Source organism: Ursus americanus, chromosome 2 (genome assembly GCF_024610735.1).
Source record: "Ursus americanus isolate L20-20 chromosome 2, mUrsAme1.1.p, whole genome shotgun sequence".
In the NCBI taxonomy this organism is placed as follows: Eukaryota; Metazoa; Chordata; class Mammalia; order Carnivora; family Ursidae; genus Ursus; species Ursus americanus.
In genome coordinates this window covers 61289878-61312851 of record NC_142128.1, presented here as the reverse complement: position 1 = coordinate 61312851, position 22974 = coordinate 61289878, and positions in this window count along the sequence as shown.

Sequence of the window (22974 nt, the reverse complement as noted above, 5' to 3'; positions counted from 1 at the left end):
GAATAATAAAAACCAAAGTCTAGGACCACACAGCATGCATGATAGTCAAAGTCACTGTCACAAAGTCACAAATACCATATGATTTCACCCAGATGTGGAATTTAAGAAAAAAAATAAACAAAGGGGGCAAATCAAGAAAAAGACTCTTAACTACAGAAAATGAATTGATGGATACCAGGGGGGAGGTGGCTGGGGGGATGGGCTAAATAGGTGATGGGGATTAAATAGTACACTTGTTGTGATGAGCACCATGTGATATATGAAAATATTAAATCACTATATTGTACACCTGAAACTAATATTATACTGTAAGTTAACTAACTGGAATTTAAATAAAAACTAAAAAAAAAAAATGTCCATCACTCATTTGTGTCTGGGGAATAAGTTTACATTAAGATGCAATGGGTAGAAGACAGAGGAGTCCTGCTTCAGTGATGAAAAACAAAGGCTGTATGGAAAGACTTACAAAATCTTTTGCATTTTATCTACTGCTACATTCCTTCCATCACATCTCTGCAAGTGGGTATCTGGATTCTCCCAGACATCTGCAATGATTTAAAAAAATCCTCCACCTCCAAAAGTGTTCAATTTTTTGGTGAAAAGCTCTAATGTTAAGGGGAAAAAAAAAGAAAGAAAATTATTTTCCTTATATTTAGGCATTATATGACTCTAAGTTTATTCTCCATAGTTACAGAGAAACAATTTACCTTCTCTCTTAAAAAATATACTAAGGAAATTATTATAGTCCTCAAATCTTTAGAATTCATAAATGCAATTTTGAGTTTTTCACAACTTTCATCAGTCTTTTGGGAGCATGAAAGCTTCATGTAGAGCACCAGAAAAGTGTACAACAGTTTTATTAAAAAGTAGATTGTACTCTATTCAATAGAAATATTTTGGATAAATTTATTGTCCATGAAGCTGAGGCTTAGTAATTTAAAGTGAGAGTATCTAAAACTACTATATGTACTTAAACCTATTTTCATCATAAAATATTTTTTTTTCATTTTAGAATAAGTACATTGAACATAAATTGATCCACTTTGAAGTGGGTAAATGATAAAAGACTCCTAAACAGTTCCCACAGGGGAAGTTGAATAAAAAATGTGCAGAAGGTGAGGTACTTCTCATGTCTTACCCAATGGGATGTACATCTCAGTTTTGAACCTAAAGCAGAGAAGACAAGTACTTATCCTATCCGAAGTGTTAGGAAATAGCCATCTGAATGGTCAGTTACCCAGATATAGAACACAAAGTAAATAACCTTAGGATCACACAAACTGAAAATAACACATTTTCAGAGACTTAAAATTGGGGCTGAGAGGAGAGTGTGGTGGAAGAGAGTTTAGGCTCTAGGCACGTGACCTGGTGTGAGTTGAGCATAGCTATCTGACCTCCGGCATGCCCCTTAACTACCTTAAGCCTCATCTGTAACTATGAAAAACTAACGACATCTACATGGCAGCACTGTTGTATTAAATGAGAAAATCTACATAAAGCACATTCTACAATTTTTGCAATACTCACCAGAACTTACATATACTCTCTTTTTATTATCATCACAATAGCCAACGTAATTATATCCCCCAACTAAACTGTGAGCTTCTTCTGAGGGGTAGGAACTCTACCATATCTGTGAATATTTAAGAGCGTGTCTTAAGCAACGGCTGAATAAAATAACTTGGAGCAGCTACAGATATGGGATACTAAAGCTTTATATAATAAGAAAAAGTGATTTAAAAAAAATCCATTATGGAACATTTTGGCAGTAAAAGCAGTGGATTCACAAAACAAAATCACAAATTAATATGAATTAAATCACATTTAACCACATTTGGTCTAAGGATTTTCATCGGTTCCTTAATGAGAAGTAACTAGAAGTTTATTGGAATATGTAATTAAAATATTATTGTGGATTTTGTTAGAATATATTATTGTTCAGAATTTTTGCTGCCCCTCTCTGTATGTTTACCCCACCAGGGAAGCCCTCCCTGTGGGAGGATTATTCATCGCCACATTGACAGGAAATGTGAGACGCTTGCTGAAGAGAAGTGTGTTACTTCTGAGCCAAACCGTGAACCTGAAAGTTCATCGTTTGCCATTTTTTTTCCCTCTGCCTTCAGACCAGCAATTTCCAGAGAGAACCAGTCAGTCCGTCTGGCGCTTGTGTGAGATAACATGGAGCAGAGAAAAGGCCAACCTCTGTCAGATAGGAAGACAAGAATTAGATCAACTATGGCATGTGAAGCAACTGAGGTTTGAGGGTTGCCTATTTCCAAAGCAGAACTTAGCCTAAAATGACTGAGAGAAAAAAAACAAAAGCTCACTGAATACAGTTTATATATAGTTGTGTATAATTATGTTTAATTGTATGAGAAAATGCCTATAGTTTCCATTCCACATCGTAAATTCATGCCTTTTATTCTAGTCCTTCAGTTAGTTTCATGAAGCATTAAAAAAAAAATCCAAAAACCCAGATATTGCCAAATAAACCACGCCAGATTTTAGTATGTGTTATGCAGGTGGGTGAGGGATAAATTAACAATTCTCTTACAGAATGTGTTTAAACAAGATTTGTTTTTTTTTTTTTCTGGGTTACTAATCTTCAATGTCAATGGTACATGATTTTATTTAATACTGTGTTCCTGAAGTGACTAAAGGATGTTTATATAGAAATATCCAATTCGGGGCGCCTGGGTGGTGCAGTCGTTAAGCGTCTGCCTTCGGCTCAGGGTGTGATCCCAGCGTTCTGGGATCGAGCCCCATATCAGGCTCCTCTGCTAGGAGCCTGCTTCTTCCTCTCCCACTCCCCCTGCTTGTGTTCCCTCTCTCGCTGGCTGTCTGTGTCAAATAAATAAATAAAATCTTAAAAAAAAAAAAAGAAATATCCAATTGGACATAAAAATCACGATGGAAATAGTACTAAATTTATATTCCTTTTAGTTACATACATAAGTACTTCTGGAATCATGCAATGTAACATTTTTTAGTATCTTATATTTTTTCAATTCCTTATGAGATGTCTGCTGGTCTTATTAGCCTCTATCCTCTTCAAAAAGAAAAGCCTTGCATGTTGTTTTGCTAGCAATGTACACGAGTAATACAATTTTGAACATGTAATGTATAAATATAGGAAATAAAACAAATCAGTATAGTAAATTATATGATGTGGTTGAGAAGTGGAGAATTCCAGTTAAATAGCTTACATTTTCAAAATGAAAAATCAACATAATAAAGCATGTTTCACACAATTATCTTGATTAGTTTTGTGCTTCTCTGATGACACAGAAGAACTTGATTTTTATGGTACCTATGAGATATTACACCAACATCATTCATCATTGTACTGTAAGGATACAAAAGTGCCAGTTACCAGAGTATGCTCTGAATTGACCAAAGCAAACTAAGCAGCACCTGCGTGGCTCAGCTAGTTAAGCCTCTGACTCTTGATTTTGGCTCAGGTCATGATCTCAGGATTGGGAAATCCAGCCCCATGACAAGCTCATCACTAGGCATGAAACCTGCTTAAGATTCTCTACCTCTCCCTCTGCCCCTCCCCCACTCTCTTAAAAAAAAGTCAAAATAAACCACATAAAAGAAAGTTTTCTATATTGTAATTACTAATCCATTAACATGAATATTTAGAGGCTTACAAGATACAGACTTTAAGAACAGTCTCCCAGGTAAGTTGTGTTATTTCCAAAATGCTGCCACTTGTCTAGATGGAAAGCTCTAGTTTCAAGATCATCCTGTTTTGCCCAGAGAACTGTCTTTTCAGGTCCATAAATACACACAAAGAAATTTGCTCCATTTCCCTTCTCAAACGTCACTGAAGTAATAACATCAGCCAAGAATTGGTTGAAATGCTCTGGTGAGGAATCTTCTAGTAAGATGAAATCATTCAGGGAATGTCTGATATTTCACAATGATTCAATTTTACAACACTGGGTAAATCCAAATGAGCACAGGAAATCTCCTAGTATTACAAACTTTCCCTGGGGCAGTTCCGCCGTATCTGCATATTACCACTTTTCTGTAGAATGAGAACTTGCAGAAACTATTGAGTTCCAGTTAAATGTACTTATGTGATTTTAACTTGGCACTTCCCTAATTTTAAAAGCGGGAAATGTCCTTATAAAATATTTTAATGACCAAAATGGACAAATATAATTTAAATAACAAATTTTGATAATATTTTAAAGAATTCAACGGGACCACAGAATAAATCTAGAAAAATCTTTATCCAGACTTCACAGAATTGTCGGATTTCTTGTAGAATCAACTTGATCCATCTGTCAGACATGACAGAAATCATACTGACTTGTTCAGTGATCCATACCTCAATTACCCACAAATGCCAACACACCTTCCACAGTTCATTTTTCTTATTAAGAATAGTATATTTTCAGACCACAGATAGTCAGAACTATTATTTATCTTTCCATTTTCACTGTTCTCCCTCCATCTCAGGCTATCACTTATATTTTCACATATTCCTCTCAGCTTTAGTATCGGTAACAACCAGAAGGATGATAATGATCACATTTTTTTTCTTCCATATTCACCACCCTCCCTATATTGTGTTTTCACTATGGATGAAATTAAGGTAAGATTCATAATGAATGAGAAGGCATGGTGCATCAGAATCCCCTGAGCAGGAAGGGACTTTTTCAAACTACCTACTTCTCCCTCAGAGTCTGATTCACTTCCCTGAGGGAAAATGCTTTCTTTCCTTTGTCGTATTTAGAAATCATTGCCACCAAGATCCATTTTTACTGATGGTTTTATATCATACTATTTTTGTGTGTGTCTGTTGGGAAACTGAATGAGGACCACAGCTCAAAGGAAAGCTCATGGCTCTTCTCTGACCATTCTATCTCCCACGCAGTACTCTGTCCTCCATGCAACATTCTACCTCCAAAGAGAATCTGGGTGCCTGGATGGCTCAGTCAGAAGAGCATGTGACTCTTGATCTTGGGGTCATGAGTTTGAACCCCAGGTTAGGTGTAGAGATTACTTAAATAAGTAAAATCTTTTCTTAAAAAAAGGAGAAAAAGTACTGCTTTGATTGAACACGTTTTAAAACATTTTATGGGTCACATCACACTTGGCTTGAACTGGCTCTCTTTGGGTGTGTCTTAGCCCTGGATCCCAGATGCAACAGCCTTGAGAGCCACCTACTCGTCATCATCCCTGTTAATAGCTGAATGTTTTCCTCCCCCCAAATCCATATGTTGAAACTTAAACCCCAGTGTGATGGTATTGGGAAGTAAGAACTTGAGATAATTAGATTGTAAGAGTGGAACCCTAATGAATGAGATTAGTGACTTCAAAAGAAGAGGCCAGAGAGCAAGCTCACTTTCTTTCCACCATATGAGAATAGGAAAAGAAGTTGGCAGACTGCAACGTGGAGGGGGCCCTCACCAGGACTCCTCCACGTTGGCTTCCTGATCTCACACTTTACAGCCTCCAGAACTGTGGGAAGAAAGTTTCTATTGTTTATAAGCCACCGAGTCTATGGTACTTTCTTTTATCAACCTGAACAGACTAAGACAATCCCTAAAAATTAAATAATAAAATAGAAAACCTGGCACAGGTGATTCCATGAACACATGGACAAGTGTTATTTAATTTCTTCTTTTTGCCATATGACTAACTGATCTTTTCTAGCACTGAAATAGTCATAACCAGGGTTGAGATCCATGTTAAAAGAGCAGAAAAGATCAAATCCTTCAGCCTGCTTTGGTTCTAAGCTATCAAGGCTTGAAATCCTTCTCCCCATAGAAGTTACCTATTGAAGATCCAAGACTTAGTTGGGCTAAGCCTTCCCCAACCATCCAATTCTCAGTGATCAACCCAAACTTTAGAATTTCTGCAGAAAGTATTTTTTCACTTACTTGCATGTGGTATATACTGTTTTCATTTGTATATATAGTCTAGGATTATAATTAATAGAGCCCAACTGGAATCATTTAAAACCAAGGAGCTCATCTGAACTAATCATTCATTTATACATAGAAATCACAACTAATTTAATGATGGAGAAGAAAATAAATGTATAATTCATCTCTTTATACTGGTTACTGTAAAAAAAACTATTCCTTGTTGAAACTTTTCATGTCTACTTGATTTTACTATGAACCTGAAACAAGGGTCGTATTTCATTTTTGTATCCTAGCAGTATATAATACTTTGCAGTGAAAATGTTGAGTACTTAATTATTTATTGACTCACTTATGGGTCATCAACCACAAATATAAGGATGTATTGATTTATTCAACAAAAATTAATAACTACATATCTGTGTTAGGCAGTGTTCTGGTTACAAAGAATGTTTACACAATTTATAATATATTTATTAATTTAATGCTACACACGTAATTGATCTTGAATTTTCTGGAAAAGTAATCATTTCAACTTGGAAATTGTAAGAAAAAAATAAAAAACAAAATATAGTGTATTCTTATGAAAATATAATTTATATTGCTAAAATTATTGATAGAATTACAAGTTCTCACTGATATTTACAGCTGTTAGCCTAGAAAGTTTAGTCTTATATTCTACCTCATAGGTGCTGTGTGCTATTATTCTATATAATGAATTGTATATAATTGTATATAACTGAACAATTCCTAGATACTGCAGGCTTAAATAGATTATTTTACCAAATGTTGTGATTTAGATGTGAATTTTCTTTTTTGTTTTTCAGAAATGAACATAACTTCTAATTAAAAAAAAAAAGAACCTATCTAGGGAACCAGATATTCATATGCCAAAAAAAAAAAAAAAAGGAAGAAGAATCTAGACACAAACCTTGCAACTTTCACAACACAGAATGGATTCCAGATCTAAATGTAAAATGTAAAATTATAAACTCCTAAAACATAAACAATACCTAGAAGACCTTGAGTATGGCAAGGACTTTTAGACAACACCAAAAGCATAATCCATGAATGAAATAATTGAACAAGCTGGACTTAATTAAAATTTTAAAATTCTGTCCTGTGAGAAACAATGTTGAGAAAGAAGACAAAACATAAACTGGGAAAATGTTCACAAAAGACATATCTGACAAAGGAACGTTATCTAAAATATACAAAGAAAGCTTACAAAAATAAAAAAGCAACCCAATTAAAAAACAGGCTAAAGACCTTAATAGACAGTTACTCCAAAAAGATATACAGATGACAAATAAGCACATGAAATGATATTCCACCTCAAAATCATCAGGAAAATGCAAATTAAAACAACAATAAGCCATTACTACACACCTCTGTTAGAATGACCCAAAACCAGAACATTACCACCACCAAATGCTAGTAAGGATATGGAGCAACAGAAACTCTCAGGCTTTGCTGAGTGGAATGCAAAATAGTACAGCCACTTTGGAAAATAGTTCGGCAGTTTCCTACAAAACTGAATACACTCTTATCAAGTGATCCAGCAGTCGTGCTCCTTGATGTTTACCCAAAAGAACGGCAAACTATGTTCATGCAAAAACATGCACACACGTTTATAACAGCTCTTCATAAACTGTCAAAACCTGGAAGTGACCAAGATGTAGGCAAATGGATAAAATGGATACATCAACTGTGATACATCCATATGATGAAATATTATTCTATGCTTAAAAAAAAAAACAGCTATCAAAGCCATGAAAGGACAGGGAAGAATTTTAAACACAGGTTACTATGTGAAAGAGCCAATCTGAAAAGCCTACATACTGATTCCAACTATATGATGTTCTGAAAAAGACAAAACTATAGAGACAGTAAAAACATCAGCAGTTGCTAAGGGTTGGTGGGAACACAGAGGATTTTCACAGGGCCGTGAGAATTCTGACACCACAATGATGGATACCTGTCATCATATATTTGTTGAAATCCACAGAATGTACAACACTAACAGTGAACCATGTCATCTGTGGATGTTGGGTGATCGGGCTGTATCAAAGTAGGTTCATCGATTGTAATAAATGTATACTTCAAGGGATGCTGATAATGGGGGAGGATATGCACTGTGGGGGGCAGGGGAAATCTCTATACCTTTCCCACAATTTGGCTGTGAACCATAAATAAATTATACACACACACACACACACACACACACACACACACACACACACACTGAGGATTCTCTGAAAGGTAAGTCCGTAAGAAGCTGACATCTACTTGTAGCAGCAGACCTGACCTTATTCTCAATCTTTGAACTGTCTGCCTTTTCCTAGCTACTCTCCACTAAAAGTCCACACCATCAAGAGGTCTTACAAAAACAGGTTAAGATTTCACAGCAGCATGTTTATTCCCTTCTGTAACCGCAAAGATACACTGAGATGGCAGGTTAGGTGAAAGAAAGAAGTATTAGAAAAAGCAAATGCGAAATTAGTTAAAGCAATATAAATGTCCAGTTTAATGAAAATCAGGTGGGTGTCAGAATCCTGCAATAAACTGCTTGTTCACTTTGTATTCTAAATGTTCTTATAATATCTATTAAGCATTCTTTATAATGTAAAACACTATTTTAGGTAATGAATACGTGTGAATGTATCTCAATCCCACAGAAAACTGTATCTGTTTATCTACAGGATTAATTAGAGGTATTGTAAAGCACCCCACTTAAATGTATCACCAAAAAAGACAGGTAATATATCATGCCCTTCATTTTGGATTCCTGTGTTATGTGATCATATAACAACCTCAATTATGCAAGTTCATTTCAAATTATTTGATAAAGGTATAGAATTTCTGAGGTGCTCCCAGCGGCATCCAGATTTTAATGAAGTAGAAGCTGTGTGATGTTGACAACTGAGTCATGGCTGTAAGAAGTTCAGCTCAGATAAGGAAGCCATAAATAAAATGGTGAGCAGAAATCATCTTTGCCTGTAATGAAAATTACAGGAATTGCATCATAAGGGAATGCTGAGATTTATAAAATAAAAATTTAAAGGAAAATCAAAGCTCTCAAGAAGCAACACAAGGAAATTGGGGAATTAAAACTATGTATTAAAAGTACCTGCTTGGGAAATAAGTCAGTCAGAGAAAGACAATTATCATATGATCGCACTCATATGAGGAATTTAAGAAACAAAACGGAAGATCATAGGGGAAGAGAGGAAAAAATAAAACAAGACAAAATCAGAGAGGGAGATAAACCATAAGAGACTCTTAACCACAGGAAACAAACTGAGGGATGCTGGAGGGGAGGGGGCGGGGGTAACTGGGTGATGGACATTAAGGAGGGCATGTAATGCAATGAACACAGGGTGTTATATACAATGGATGAATCAATGAACTCTACCTCTGAAACTAATAACACACTGTATGTTAATTAATTGAATTTAAATAAATTAAAATAGAACAAAATAAATAAAAGCTAAAAGTACCTGCTTGGGAGCTTCCTTCCAGGTTGGCAAACATGTGGAGATACAGGGAAGATGACAAGTCAGAGAGCAGGGAAGCCCCTAGCCCTTTCCCCATACTTCAACCTGTGCATCTCTTTCCACTGGGCTGTTTCTGAGTTACAGCCTATTATAACTGGTGAGCTGGGAGAACATCATATGAACATGAAGGCAGAGACTGGATGATGCCTCCATATGCCAAAGAATGCCAAAGATTGCCAGAAAACCCCCAGAAGCCATGGGAGCAGCCTTGAACAATTCTCCTTCATAGCCTTGGAAGGAACCAACCCTACTCACACTTTGAGCTTGGACTGCCAGCTTCTAGAACCATGAGAAAACGCATGCCTGTTTAAGCTGCCCAGTCTGTGGTATTTTGTAACAGCAGCAAGAGCAAACTAGCACAATCAGTACAAAACGGTCAGTGTTCTACACACAGGAAGGAATGCCCTGTAGAAATTATAACATGAACATCCATTCATGATCCTCCATTCATCCAGGGACTAACTGATGAGACGACAACTGAATCCAGCCTAAGAGCTCAGGGGTTTGGCCCCTCACCAAGGGAAGCAGTTCCAAGAGATGATGCTCCCCAAGCAGGTGCCCCTGCCCCTTGAGGAACCCCTAAGTTGGGACCCCGTAAGCCCTCGCCCTGAGAAGGCTCCTGGGGTGGTGGTCTCTCACCTGTTCTGCCCAAGCAATTTCCCAGAGGCTGCAAACACCCTGATTCCAAGACCTCATCACTAGAGACTGATGTCATGGGTTTGGAGTGGGGCTTGGGCACCTGCATTTGTAAAGGTTCCTCAGAGGATTCTGTGAGCAGCCCAGGCTGAGACAGAGCTGTTGAGATGCATCTCACCAGGTGGCTGCTAGGGAGGACGCTGGAGCTTCCTGAGCGTCTTTCGGGGAGAGGGTTGCGTAACTAAGCTGTGCCCCACGTCTGAAACGGCATGCTGTCAGTGAAGTGATCCCACTCTGAAATGGTTTACCTGTGTGAGTGAGAAAGTGCGTGCACGTGGGGGGGTGTGCAATAGTTTGGCTTGAATGTGCACGTGTGTGTGATATTAGGTCTATAATCTGAGCTAAGTCATCTTACTGAGATCCCACCATAGAGGTCTCTTCTTTACCGAGCTAATAACTCAGTGGGGAAGACAAACACTGAATAAGTACGTTCAAGAAGGGTTGTGTTTTATGAAGAAATACAGGGAGCTGTGTGAGTGGTTGCCTTGAATCCCTTTTCTTTGGACTTGATATGTTTTTTAAGAATACATCAATTAATGTGGGCTTCTTTGGAATTATTTTACCAATACATGACAATACTTTCTAATGTAAATATATAGGTCTTTCCTATTAAAAAAATACCTGCATTTTAAGGTACTTTGTTATTAACTTAAAAGTACACATTTAAAAATATATATGCAAGGTTTACAAAGAGCAAAACATGAAATATTAGAACTAGTCATTTTTCATGGTAACAAGAGTAAACTGGTATTAACACAGCAAAAGAGAATCAAATCATAAGGTCCCCAGTTTTTTAAAAGTTAGCTATTTTTATTATAAAAATAAAACAAAAACACGGTACAAATACAACCTAGGACAAGACAGGACAAGTGAAAAGGAAAATTTCACTTACTGTAAGGCTAGAGATCGATCTTTGCTTTTCCAGATATACCACTGTATCCCCTTACTAGTTACTGAAAGGACCATCTTCTCTCCACTGAATTGAAATGCCACCTTCACATACATCAATACTCATACAGGCCTGTTTCTGCACCCTTTTCTGTTCCACTGAGCCACTATCTGTACCACAATTTTATAACCAGAAACCAACATTTTCATAACCAGAATTTCCCAAAGAAAGGGAATTACTTGATTTCACACACACAACAATCCCAGCATGAAATTAGAGGGCAGCATTATAAAGGGCCCCATTACATCATATTAAAATACATAAGGTAAAACAAAAGAGTCAATATTCTACTTTTGTATCACATTTTACAGAGTTTGAAATGCAGGATATGTGTCAATCTATTCCCACGAAGAGAAAAAGTCACACACTATGGCAAGTTGAGAGAACCAACAACAGATTTAATAACAGGTAACAATATCTGACCACTGAAAGATGCTCTTTATCAAGAATTCCACTGTGACATTAAGGTAAAAATCCAGATAGTAAAATGGCAGAATAGCTCTGGATTCAAAATCAGGAAATCTAATTTCATGTTCTAATTACTCAGCAAGTAACAATCTCTGTGAACCTCACCAATAAAGTAAGGATGATCATGCCTCTCCACATTTTTAGAAACATACCACATGAGACTATACATTGAACCTGCTCCCCCCAAAACACAGAAAACAACCACTTCTGGCTTTTATCCAAAAGAAATTACAAAACACTAACTCAAAAGATACACGTACACTATGTTCACTGCAGCATTATTTATAGTAGTCAAGACATAGAAGCAACCTAAGTGTCCATCAATGGATGAATAGGTAAATCGTGGCATACATACACAATGAATTATTCAGCCATCAAGAATGAAATCTTGCCATTTACAACAATAGGGATGGACTTTGAGGGTTTTAAATACCAAGTCAAATAAGTCAGACAGAAAAAGATAAACTATGATCTCACATGTGGAATCTTTAAAAACAACAACAACAACATGAACTCACAAAACAGAGAACAGATTGCGGGTAGTTGCCAGGGGTAGGGGATGGGCAAAGGGGTGAAGAGGGTCAAAAGCTACTAGCTTCCAGTTAAGTCATGAGGATGTATGTACAGCATTGCAACAACAGTTAATAATACTATATATTTGGAAGTTGCTAAGATTAAATCTTAAAAAGTCTCATCACCAAAAGAAAAAATTTGTAACCCATGTACAGTGACAAATGTTAGACTTACTGCAGTGATCATTTTGCAATATACACAAATATCGAATCATGTTGTATGCCTGAAACTCATATTATGTCAGTTATATCTCAGTTAAAAAAAAAAGTTTTTCAAGTAAAACATAAAGCATCATCCTAACTATAACATCACCTCTATCCTTAGTTAGGAAGAACAGGGTTTTGGTTAAACTTATGTAGATCATTTCTCAAAAATCTTGCTGTTCCCAGGAGATGCCAGCTGATGTCACAAGCCGGGAAGCTAGCTTGTCAACCAGGGCCCTGCAGTATATAAAGCCTCAAACTGGCTCTCTCCTACTCATGCCTTCAGTGTGAACAGCAAAGTAAATGGGGCCTGGGAACTAGCCTTTCCTTTTTGTCTTGTTACCCTTCATCTGTTTTTTGTTTGTTTGTTTGCAGCACAGGAATTCTAATCCAGAAATCTCTGCATTGCCTGTTTTTACCCCCCCAACCACCTTTTTTTTTTTTTTAATATCAGCCACCAACATGACTTTCATTAACCCAACTACAAGAAATGTTGAAAAGGAGTGGAGCAATTTGTGGAGGAGTTTACTTTAATTACAAGTTTTGAAAGCCTCTTTAGCCAGGCATATCACATCCAAACCTGTCACCTTTGTCATCTGGGTCATTTAAAAACAATTAATTCTCAGTCCAGTCAGGACCACTTAAACACGTTCCTCAACTTAATTGTCTTCCTGTACCCTGCTAGCCTGCATGTTGACAGCCAACCTACACAATACATATTGTATGGGATTTGAGACTTTATTAAAAACGAATGCAATTTCTTTATCAAGAAAGGTTAAACTAGTTCATTTGCCTTATTTTAATCAGAATCAAGTATGTATGAAAAGCTGAGGCAAATCATTGCTACTCAGGGGGTTGATGAAATATATTTCTTCCCACCTCTAATTGTTTGTTTTTCAGTTCATTAGGAAGCTCTCAGGAACACTGCATATACACTTGGTGTACTTTACTTCAAGCAGGGAATTAACACTTAACATTTCTTCAAGGTTGAGTAAAACAAATTTATACAGCACTCCCCCCACACTCCTTCTGCTCATGTTGCCTGACCAAAATGCATTTCAGTTTGCCAATCCAGGACACTCTGCTGAGAACATTTAACAAGAAAACTGTTTGTGAAGCTGACTTTAAGTCCCACAGTCCCAACAAGAATACAAGACTTCCAAGGAAAGTGACACCTAAATCTATCGTGTGATGAAGCACATCAACCTATTTTTATAAAAAAAAAACAAACAAAAAAGGCTATGGGAGGGGAGGGAATTAAATGACTGCTGCCTTAGAAACAGTAAAAAGGGGTAGTGTTACCACTAAAAATGGTCAGAATTAGAGGTGCAATACAAATATTTATGTCCTGTGTACTTGCTTTCTCATCTATGAGCTAGGAGGAAAATACTCAACACTCACCCGGCTTCAGTTAGAAAACTGGTCATCATGGACTCTAACAATAAATGTCATTCCAACTCTTATTGAAAATAAAATACTCTAATTACTTGAGATAATGTAATTATGATGTAACTATCTTTTGATAAACAAAATTTGAAGCTGGTGCTGCAATCGTTTTAACTTATCCTTGTGAATTTTAAGTTTTTGTTGCCTTTGTTTTATCTTTAACATTGAAATGGACCTGGTTAAATTTATGTTAGTAAGCTCGTGCTTATAGTACCTGATAGCAGTTCACTTATTCCAGAAAAGAAATAGAAACTATTGTTGAATAATAACAATGGTTGATTTGATTTAGATAAGCAAGAATTAAAAGAAGACCTATCAAACCAATAGTGTTAGAGCATTTAATCAATTAATTTTTTAAAAGAGTTACTGTGGTTAGAAGCAAACATTTCTAGCCACAAATAGTATATTGTCACATTCTCACTTGACAGGAAGTATATGAAAATCATCAAATCAGAAAAAGATATAACTACGATAGGCAGATACACTGAAGGATCAAGAAGAGACAAATGAATAAGAGAAAGAATGTCCAGAACTATAACATAAAAACTCAATAGCTAAAAAAGTACAGTATTTGATGTAACACAATAGAAATACAGTTAATATGTATTTCCTATTTTAATGAGATTTTAGTAATATATAGTGAAATTAAGGTATCTCAAGAAATCTTTAAGTACTTTTTTCCTTCGGAATATTTTTTTGGGAAAAATTGAAAATATAATTCAAAGTCCTCATACACCCTTCACCCAGCCTTCCCTCTCAAGTGTTTCTAATGAAAAGAAATCAACATAAGCTTTTGCCACAGCTTTCTAGCAGTTCTGTTTAAGATGCCAGTGTTTTCACAGCTGCAGAAATTAAAATGCCCAGAGGAAAGTCAGGTCAGCAAAGGCACAACAAAGAAAAAAATCTCTAATGAGAGAGATAACCTTATTTTCAAGGAAGTATTAAGTGCAGCATCAACTGTTCAGATATTACTACAACTTAGATGGATCAACTATTTCTAGTTATGTGTGATCTATAGTTTAAAGTCCACATTCCTTTAATACATATTTTAGTCCCTGTGTTTTTATGGCATAAAGTGAAAATTCATGAGTTGACTCCAATTTACCATTATAAATCTCTAGGAGGATTCTCACAAGCCTACAGAGATAAAATCTGAAGCTATGTGGGTTATATAAACTGGAGAGGTCAAATAATGATGCTTCTATACCCAGAAACATCACCAACTAGTAGTATTACAGAGAGTTTCATTACATAAGATCTCAGACGACGGGGGATTTTCACGTCCATTTTGTTCATATTCTGAATGGCTAATGAAAAACTGAATAATTACAAAAATTAATATAACTACTTTGGATTTGCTCTAATCAGTAAAGAAACACTTAAGCATTATGAAAGTTCCTGTCACAGTTCTGATTTGTATTTTTCCTGCATTAATTAAAAGTTGGTTTTAATCCAAGTATCAAAGAGAAAGATGAGAAACAAACACTTTAGAAAATTAATAAGGTCATTTGAGGAATCCTGTGGTAAAACTTTCTTAAGATTTTTTTTGAAGTTTTTTTTTTCCTAATTCTGTTCAAACACAAATAAATATGGTAGCACAATTTTCTGTACTTTAAAAAGTCATACATATGAAAAGATCTAGTATATGTGTATCTTTTATCCACAAGTTTCTCTTTAAAAAAAAAAAAAAAAGGTCTAAATGACAATTTTTTTTGTTAGAGAACTGCATTCTAAGCAACCAGCAAAATCCAGACTTGGGAAAACAGGACAAATGGCGGAGCTTCATAAAATGGAAAAAAGAGAAGAGAGGAAGCAGGAGAACCTACAGATTAAAAGATACTTAAGAGATGGAACTAATTGCACTGTATTGACATTACTTGAATCCCAGTCCAAACAAATGAAGTCTAAAAAATGTATAACACAGCCAAGAAAATGTGAACACTGACTGGACATTAAATATTAAGTAATTACTAAGGTGCAATAATGTTTCTATCATTTTTAGTTAAATGTAGAAATGTTTACAAATAAAATTATATGATTTCTGGGATTGCTATAAAAATAATCTGGGAACAGTGGAGGGTAGGGGTAGGTATTGATAAAAGGCTGGCTATGAATTAAAAATGCTTAAAGATGCTAATGGAAACATGAAATTTATTATATTATCTCCTCTAGTTTTACAAATGTTTAAAATTTTCTATATTTCAAAAATGTATTCTAATGCCAGTTCTGTGACTAATCAGAAATCCATGAGAAAAATCAGTTAACCCCTTTTGTTTCTTCAGTGGTAAAACAGATGAAATCCAATTTAATTCATTCATTCAGTAGATATAGTATTCACTCCCACTCCAAATAATTCGATTTTTGGTTTCTCAAAGTTCATCACAATTGATATCAAAAACAGGCATATCATCTAACTCTACAATACCATTTTAAGAAACAGTAATTTATGGATTTGTGTATTGACTTGTTCAACCAATATTGAGTTCCAGTCAATATGCCTGAAATAAAGATACAAATATTAGAAAAAAAAGACACTGAATTCTGAACCTCATTGTCTAATAGTACATAAAATAGACCTAATTGATGCAGGGAGGCAAAACTCAAAATATATGAGTTAAACTGGACTTGTTTTTCTAGTATAAAAACAAGATTTCAGACCCTGTCCTCCACAAAAGCATCACTCGTGCTCATCATAACATCTCTTCTTCACTGAAAATAGGGAAATTCTCATTCATGTTGGCCAAGTAGGACAGGGCTCCCTTTCATGAAGCCAGAAAAATACCCTTCATCTTCAGGGCAAGATGCAGTGGGGATTTTAGGGATAGAGAGATTCAACAATGAGGTCTCTGTTTTTTTCATCCTTCCCTCTTCTCCTCTAGAAAAATGAAAAACCTATCACCAAGGAAAATGACAGCACATACCACAGAGGAAACACAGCTGAAGGAACAAGGCATGGTCCTGCCTTCAATCTGTGGGTCATCACCACCACAGTCAGAGCTTCATCAAATTCCCTTCTTTTCAGTGATTGGAAATAAGCTAATAGTGGTGAGCATGCCCCAACCTCAGCCTCATCTCCATGGATTAAACAAACTGTTCACTCAGCTCCTTCACAAAGGGCCACAAGCAAACAGGGCCCTGGTAAGTTTTATGATGCCCATTTAATTAAGACACACGCAGTATTATTGTCTAACTCTTAGTGAACATAGATAAAAAGATGTACGCGTTGCTGTCCCTTTATTCTTCCCTCCCTCCCTCCTTTCGCTTCCCTCCCCCTCCCCCCCCCAGCCCCGGACCCAGTAACAAACCAAATACGAAAACTTTAAAATGTTTGGTAACACAGTTTATCTCAAATCACTGCCTGTATACAGTGATAGTGACTTCTTAAGCCTTGTTGAAATGCAAAACATTCTGTTAGGAACTCAAGAGACGTTACATCATCTTCCACAAAGCTGGTTTTCTCTTTCTATTTTGAGAAATGTTTCTTTACAATGTCATGCCTTGTGGGTGGAAATAGACAGATACAAGTAGGTGCCTTAGTGAAAGCAGTGTGTGACAAACTCAAGATTTCAAGAGAGATGTTAAAATGCAGACATCACAGACTTGAATTTACAGGTGCATCAATAGTTGAATCTTGTAGAGACTGTGCTCATCTACAATTTTTAAAGTATTATTTTTTTTCTCTGGGTGCACTGAAGGCTCCTAAATTTACAGATATTTTAGTTTGACTCATTCTCTATACTCCAATATAGTTTGAAAATTTTGATGGTTTCCTTAAACCTTTCATTTGCCCACATAACAATTTCTACCTCATTACTATATACAAGAGAAATACAAAGGAATAAGCATATTGTGCCTGTTGAGTTTAAATATTTTGGATGCATGTCACTGACCTGATTCTCTTCAGATTAGCTTTCCTCGACCCCTAGACTCTGTCAATTTTTCCTTTACTCTTTTTTATTCTCCTTCTTGAATCCATCCCCATCAGTACCTCTCGTCTGGGCTCCTGATTATTTAACATCTGGCTATTTCATTAGTAATGCGCATTTAATACTTTCTGAGCAGAGCCATTCACGATGTGAGGAGGTGGACTCAGAAAATGGGATGGGGTCCCTTTAGAGCACAGAGCCAGATATGGTTCACTAAACCCATCACAGAACCCTTCCAAATACACAGTTTCTTCCTCTTTCTCAGGGTTCTCACGTATAAGGATCGGGCCCCCTGGCTGGCTCAATCAGTAGAGCATGTGACTCTTGATTTCAGGGTCATGAGTTTAAGCCCCCACCATTGGGTGTAGAGCTTACTTTAAAAATTTTGGGAAAAAAAAAAAACCATAGAAAATCCTTTAAAAAAAAATCACGGGGAGAGCCTATTAAATCACAGATGACTGGGCCATAAGTCTGGGGCAGAGTCTGAGAATTTGCATTTCTTTCAAGTTCCCAGGCGAGGCCTAGGCTGCTTGGCCCAGCCACACTTTGAGAACGGCTCTAAACGAATCCCTAATTATTGTTTCTGTTGTTTCCATCCAACTTACTTCATATTTCTATTTTTTTCCCTATATTTGGAAAAATTCAACAAATTACAGGCTAAAAGTGGTCTTACCCCACCAAAAATAGTGAATGATAATAATAATGGTCGATTTTATTTAATTTCAATAACCTTTATATTTATAGTTACTGACAACAAGGTCCATAGTTGTAATACCAAAAAAAAAAAAAAAAAAAGGAGGGAGAGAGAAAAGGAAGGAAGGAAAGAAAGGCAGGGAGGCAACCTGGCTTTATCTACATCATCTGTTATATATTTACAGTTTTCCTACGGGTTCAATTTATAAAGGTAAGCAATTTGGAGCTCACAGAAGTTGAACTGCCCAAAGCAAATCATCCAGTATATGGAACTAGGATTTCACCTTCGGGTTCATGTAGGTGACATTCCCTGCCATCCCTTCCTATTCCAAGTAGAATCCTCAGATCCACAACAGCACTGTTCTCCCCTGAGAGCTTGTTAGGACTAGAGACTCAGGTCCTATTTCAGACCTACTGAATCAGAATCTGCATTTTCACAAAATCCCCAGACAAATCACAGATTTCCCAGGTGAGAACTATAGTTTGAGAAACACCACCCCACACTACTGGGCCTCCCTAAAAACAAATAACTTCAGTGAACTTCTTCCCCCCACCAATTTGAATACTAGTATTCACTTTTCCGCACAATTCAGCAGCTTTCTCACTCAGGCTGGGGTGTGAATTTTAGGAAGTATATATGTGTGGTTTGATTTTTCCCAAGCCAAAACAATTTGCAGGCTCTATTCTAGGTCATGTTAGAATTTCATGTACATCTAGCTTTTTGGAAATTAGAGATGGATACTACCGTCTTCAAATAATTTTAATTACAAAAACAAATGAGAGACAAAAAAATGTTATGGTTTTCACAGAAGGTTAAATGATTGTTTTTTGTTTTTATTGGAGGTACTTCTCTTCCTTCCAAAGCCCCTCCCCCAAGAGACTGCACACAAAGTTGCAACCTAGTAACAGCTGTTTACTTGTATTTAATTGAATGATACAGTACATAATTCTAGTTCATTTTTGAGCACTTGAAAAATTAAGTAAAATTGGATTAATCCTTATTTTCAAATAAAATCCTTCACCAAAGATCAGCTCAAAGACCATGTTATTTTAACAAATGTTATTTTCCAGGCTAAAATAAAGACTCAGGACAAGCAAAACTGTATCAATACTATGCCAGAAGCCTTCTAACAGGCATGGAGATCTACAAAGTAAATTAAATTTTCTGTTACTATCTCAGACTCGTGACCCTCTCCCTCAGCCCTTCATCTAAAATTGCCACAAATGTTCCGTAACTGGGTCAGGTCATACTTGCTTGGGGGAAGAAAGACATATTAAAGAACATTCAATTATGTCTCAGACATAAGGAGCAAGTGAAGCAAATGTAATATCCTGTCATAAGATTCGAGCATAATTTTCCACTGTGTCCCAGCTTTCATCCTCAATTGTCAACATGTGACTATCTTCCCTGACACTCACCAAAAATGCTTTGACTAAATCGCTGGAACTTATTTTTATTCAGTATTTGTTTTGTTCCATATATACATCGTTTGTCTTGTCTATAAAATTGGGTCTTCCCATGAGATCAGATCAGCATTATTTTATGTATGAAAGTCTGGAATGTGTTCTACAGTTCTAATATCTTTCCTAGTCCTCAAGATTATAGTTTGATTTTCCTTAAATGCCAAACTAGAGCAGACAAACTGCCAAATTTACCGTATCGCATGAGGTCATAACAAGGTGGGCACTCGGAACTCAGCAGGTAAAAGCTGAATTGCCTATTCAGGACTCTGAACTTACTCAAGGTCAACAGGAAAAGTAAAGCACAGTAACTGGCAAGCTTAGCTTCATCATTCATGACTCGTCTGCTGAATCATTAGCTCCTTGCTGCCACATTCAGCAGCTTCTTATATCAAATGTCCCAAAACCACAGTCTCTTGACGCACACGTATACTCTAGGCATCCAGTCAGCCAGATTCAGAAGAAAGAAAGCAAAAAAAAAAAAAAAAAGAAGAAGTCAGATCAGAACATAATGCCTGGGTAGAAAGTAGCAAGACTGATTTCATAAGCCAAAGAAATAGGTCTCATAATAATATGGTTAAAAGATTACGGGCACAGATAAAGATACGGATTTAAGTACAGATATATGTACATAGATTAAATATACTAGACTGAATTATTTTGGCAATAGAGCTTGCCTATAATCATTTCTATGAGATTTTTCTTAATTCTGGTCTTTGAGTCAATAAAAAAATGTCATGGGTTCCTTTATGAGAACTCCTAAGAGCTAACAGCAAATAAGGCTACAGATAATTTATAAATGTTCCCACACAGAGAAGAACAAAGAAAAAGACAAGGCAGGTGAGTACAGAAGCAATGTCACACTGGAACAACATGGCCAGATTTCCGTCTGAAAGTACCACCAAGAGACAATCCATGATGCACTGTAATGGTTATCCACCATGCTGTCAACCTCCCAAAGCGAGAAATATGCCCAAAATGCAACTCACTTAAGTCCTTAGAAATAGTCTTTATTTTACTTTAAAATATTTCACCTTTTTATATTTTCAGTCTTTATCTATTTACTTGATGCAGAAACCTCAAATTTCAAACCTGTTTTGTTTTTTAAACACTTCTAAGTCTACCTTCTTCTAATGGAGCAACCTTTTCTATGGATTCATTTACTGTTCACTTCTACACTTCAACAATTTATCCCAGTTCATTGTACCTTTTAACACTTTTACTTCCAAACTTAGTTCTGATTCTCTTACTAGGTCCTTATTTGGAGAACCTTCTCTTTCCTTTTTTTTTTTTTTTTTGTCTTTACTTGAACTTGCTTCAGTGCTATTAAGCTTTCGTGGGATGTGGCAGCCAAACTGCAGGCAGTATCGCAGACAGTACCACAGGTGGTATCTTGAGTTAAAAGCTCGGAATTGTAAAAACCAGAACATCATCTTCAAGTACCAGGTGTGAAGACAGCCTGACCGTTCACAGTCAAGGTGATCAGAAAACAATTCCCAGCATCAACAAAATCATTGATGGTCCAAGTGAAGATTTCCATGGTTAAACCACTGGAAACAGATTTTTAGAACAAAGAGTACACATGAAAGAAGAAAGGGGTTCTTGCCAACTAAAGTGAATGTGGGGATAGCTTCCCATTAGACCACATAAAAGAGGAGGAAATCCAACTCCTCTGTGACACTTCAGGAGTGGTATTCTACAGGCCACTTCCCTACAATGACGTTGAATATCACTTACATATTTGGGTCCATATTTATTCTCAGAAATTTTAAATTAAAGAAGAAATAGTTTTCAGGATGCCTGGGTGGCTCAGTTGGTTAAGCGTTTGCCTTAGGCTCAAGTCATGATCCCAGGGTCCTGTGATCGAGCCCCACACTGGGCTCCCTGCTCAGTGGGGAGCCTGCTTCTCCCTCTGCCTGCCACTGCCCCTGCTTGTGTGCTCTCACTCTCTCTCTCTCTCTCTGACAAATAAATAAATAAAATGTTTAAAAGGAAGGAGGGGAGGTGGTAAGGAGGAAGGGAAGGGAAAGGAAGGGAAAGAAAGGGAAGGGGAAGGGAAAAAGGGAGAAAGAGAGGAAGAGAGAAAGAAAGAAATGGTTTTCAGTTCATCCCTATGTTAACGCTCATGGTTTACCAAAGGTTGCATTAACAGTTAACTGTCAGATTAACCTAGAATACAGCATAAACTATATGTATTTAGTCTTCCATTAGCACAATTTTTTAAGACTAAAAATCATCATTAAAGGAAACAATTAGTCCCAGCATTCCTTCCACCTAATTCTCACTGCTCATTCTTATGTGTGTGTGTGAGTGTGAGAGAATGTGTGTGTGTGTGTGTGTGTGTGTGTGTACTATAAGAAGAGGCACTAAAGGTCAAAAAGAAGTGAAATACTTAAAGGCATGCTTCCCTATAGTGAAATGAAAGTGACAAACTGTGTTATTAGTTCTGAAGCCACTCCTTATCTATGAAATGTAGATGAAAACTCAGATTTTTATGAGTAAGAAGAGAAATTGTATATGCCCAGCATTTCCTATACTGGATTGACTTCATAGATATGTTCACGAGCATTATATCATTATCAATATTGTGCAACCTTGGTCCTCAAGGCAGGCCAGGCAAGGGTGGATCATGTCAGAGTGTCATCTTTGGAATATTTGGAGTTAACAGAATCAAAAGGTGAATGTCTCAAGACTACTTCATATTTCAGACATTATAGAAGCAGGATATAATACTTTACATATGCTGCTCTGCCCTGCTGTATGATTTTGGAAAAAACATTTCTAAGTTTCTCCATCTGTCAAAAGAAGTGATTGCATCTTTCCTATATGGTTACTGAGGGCATCTAAAACAATAAACTATAAAAGAAAGATGGCACATAATAAGTACTCAATAAAGACTAGTTATTATTAATCAATCATACATGTACATGCATCAACAGATATCTACTAATAGGTCTCTCCACCAAATATAATATTTGATCCCTATGGATAAATAGCTTAACAGAAACACAGCAAGGCTGTCAAATTCTAAATCTAGTCAGGCTTGCCTCATGTTTCAAGCACTAAATTATATTTGACATCTTGTTTAAAAATATCAGTAACTAATGGAAGCCAAACCCC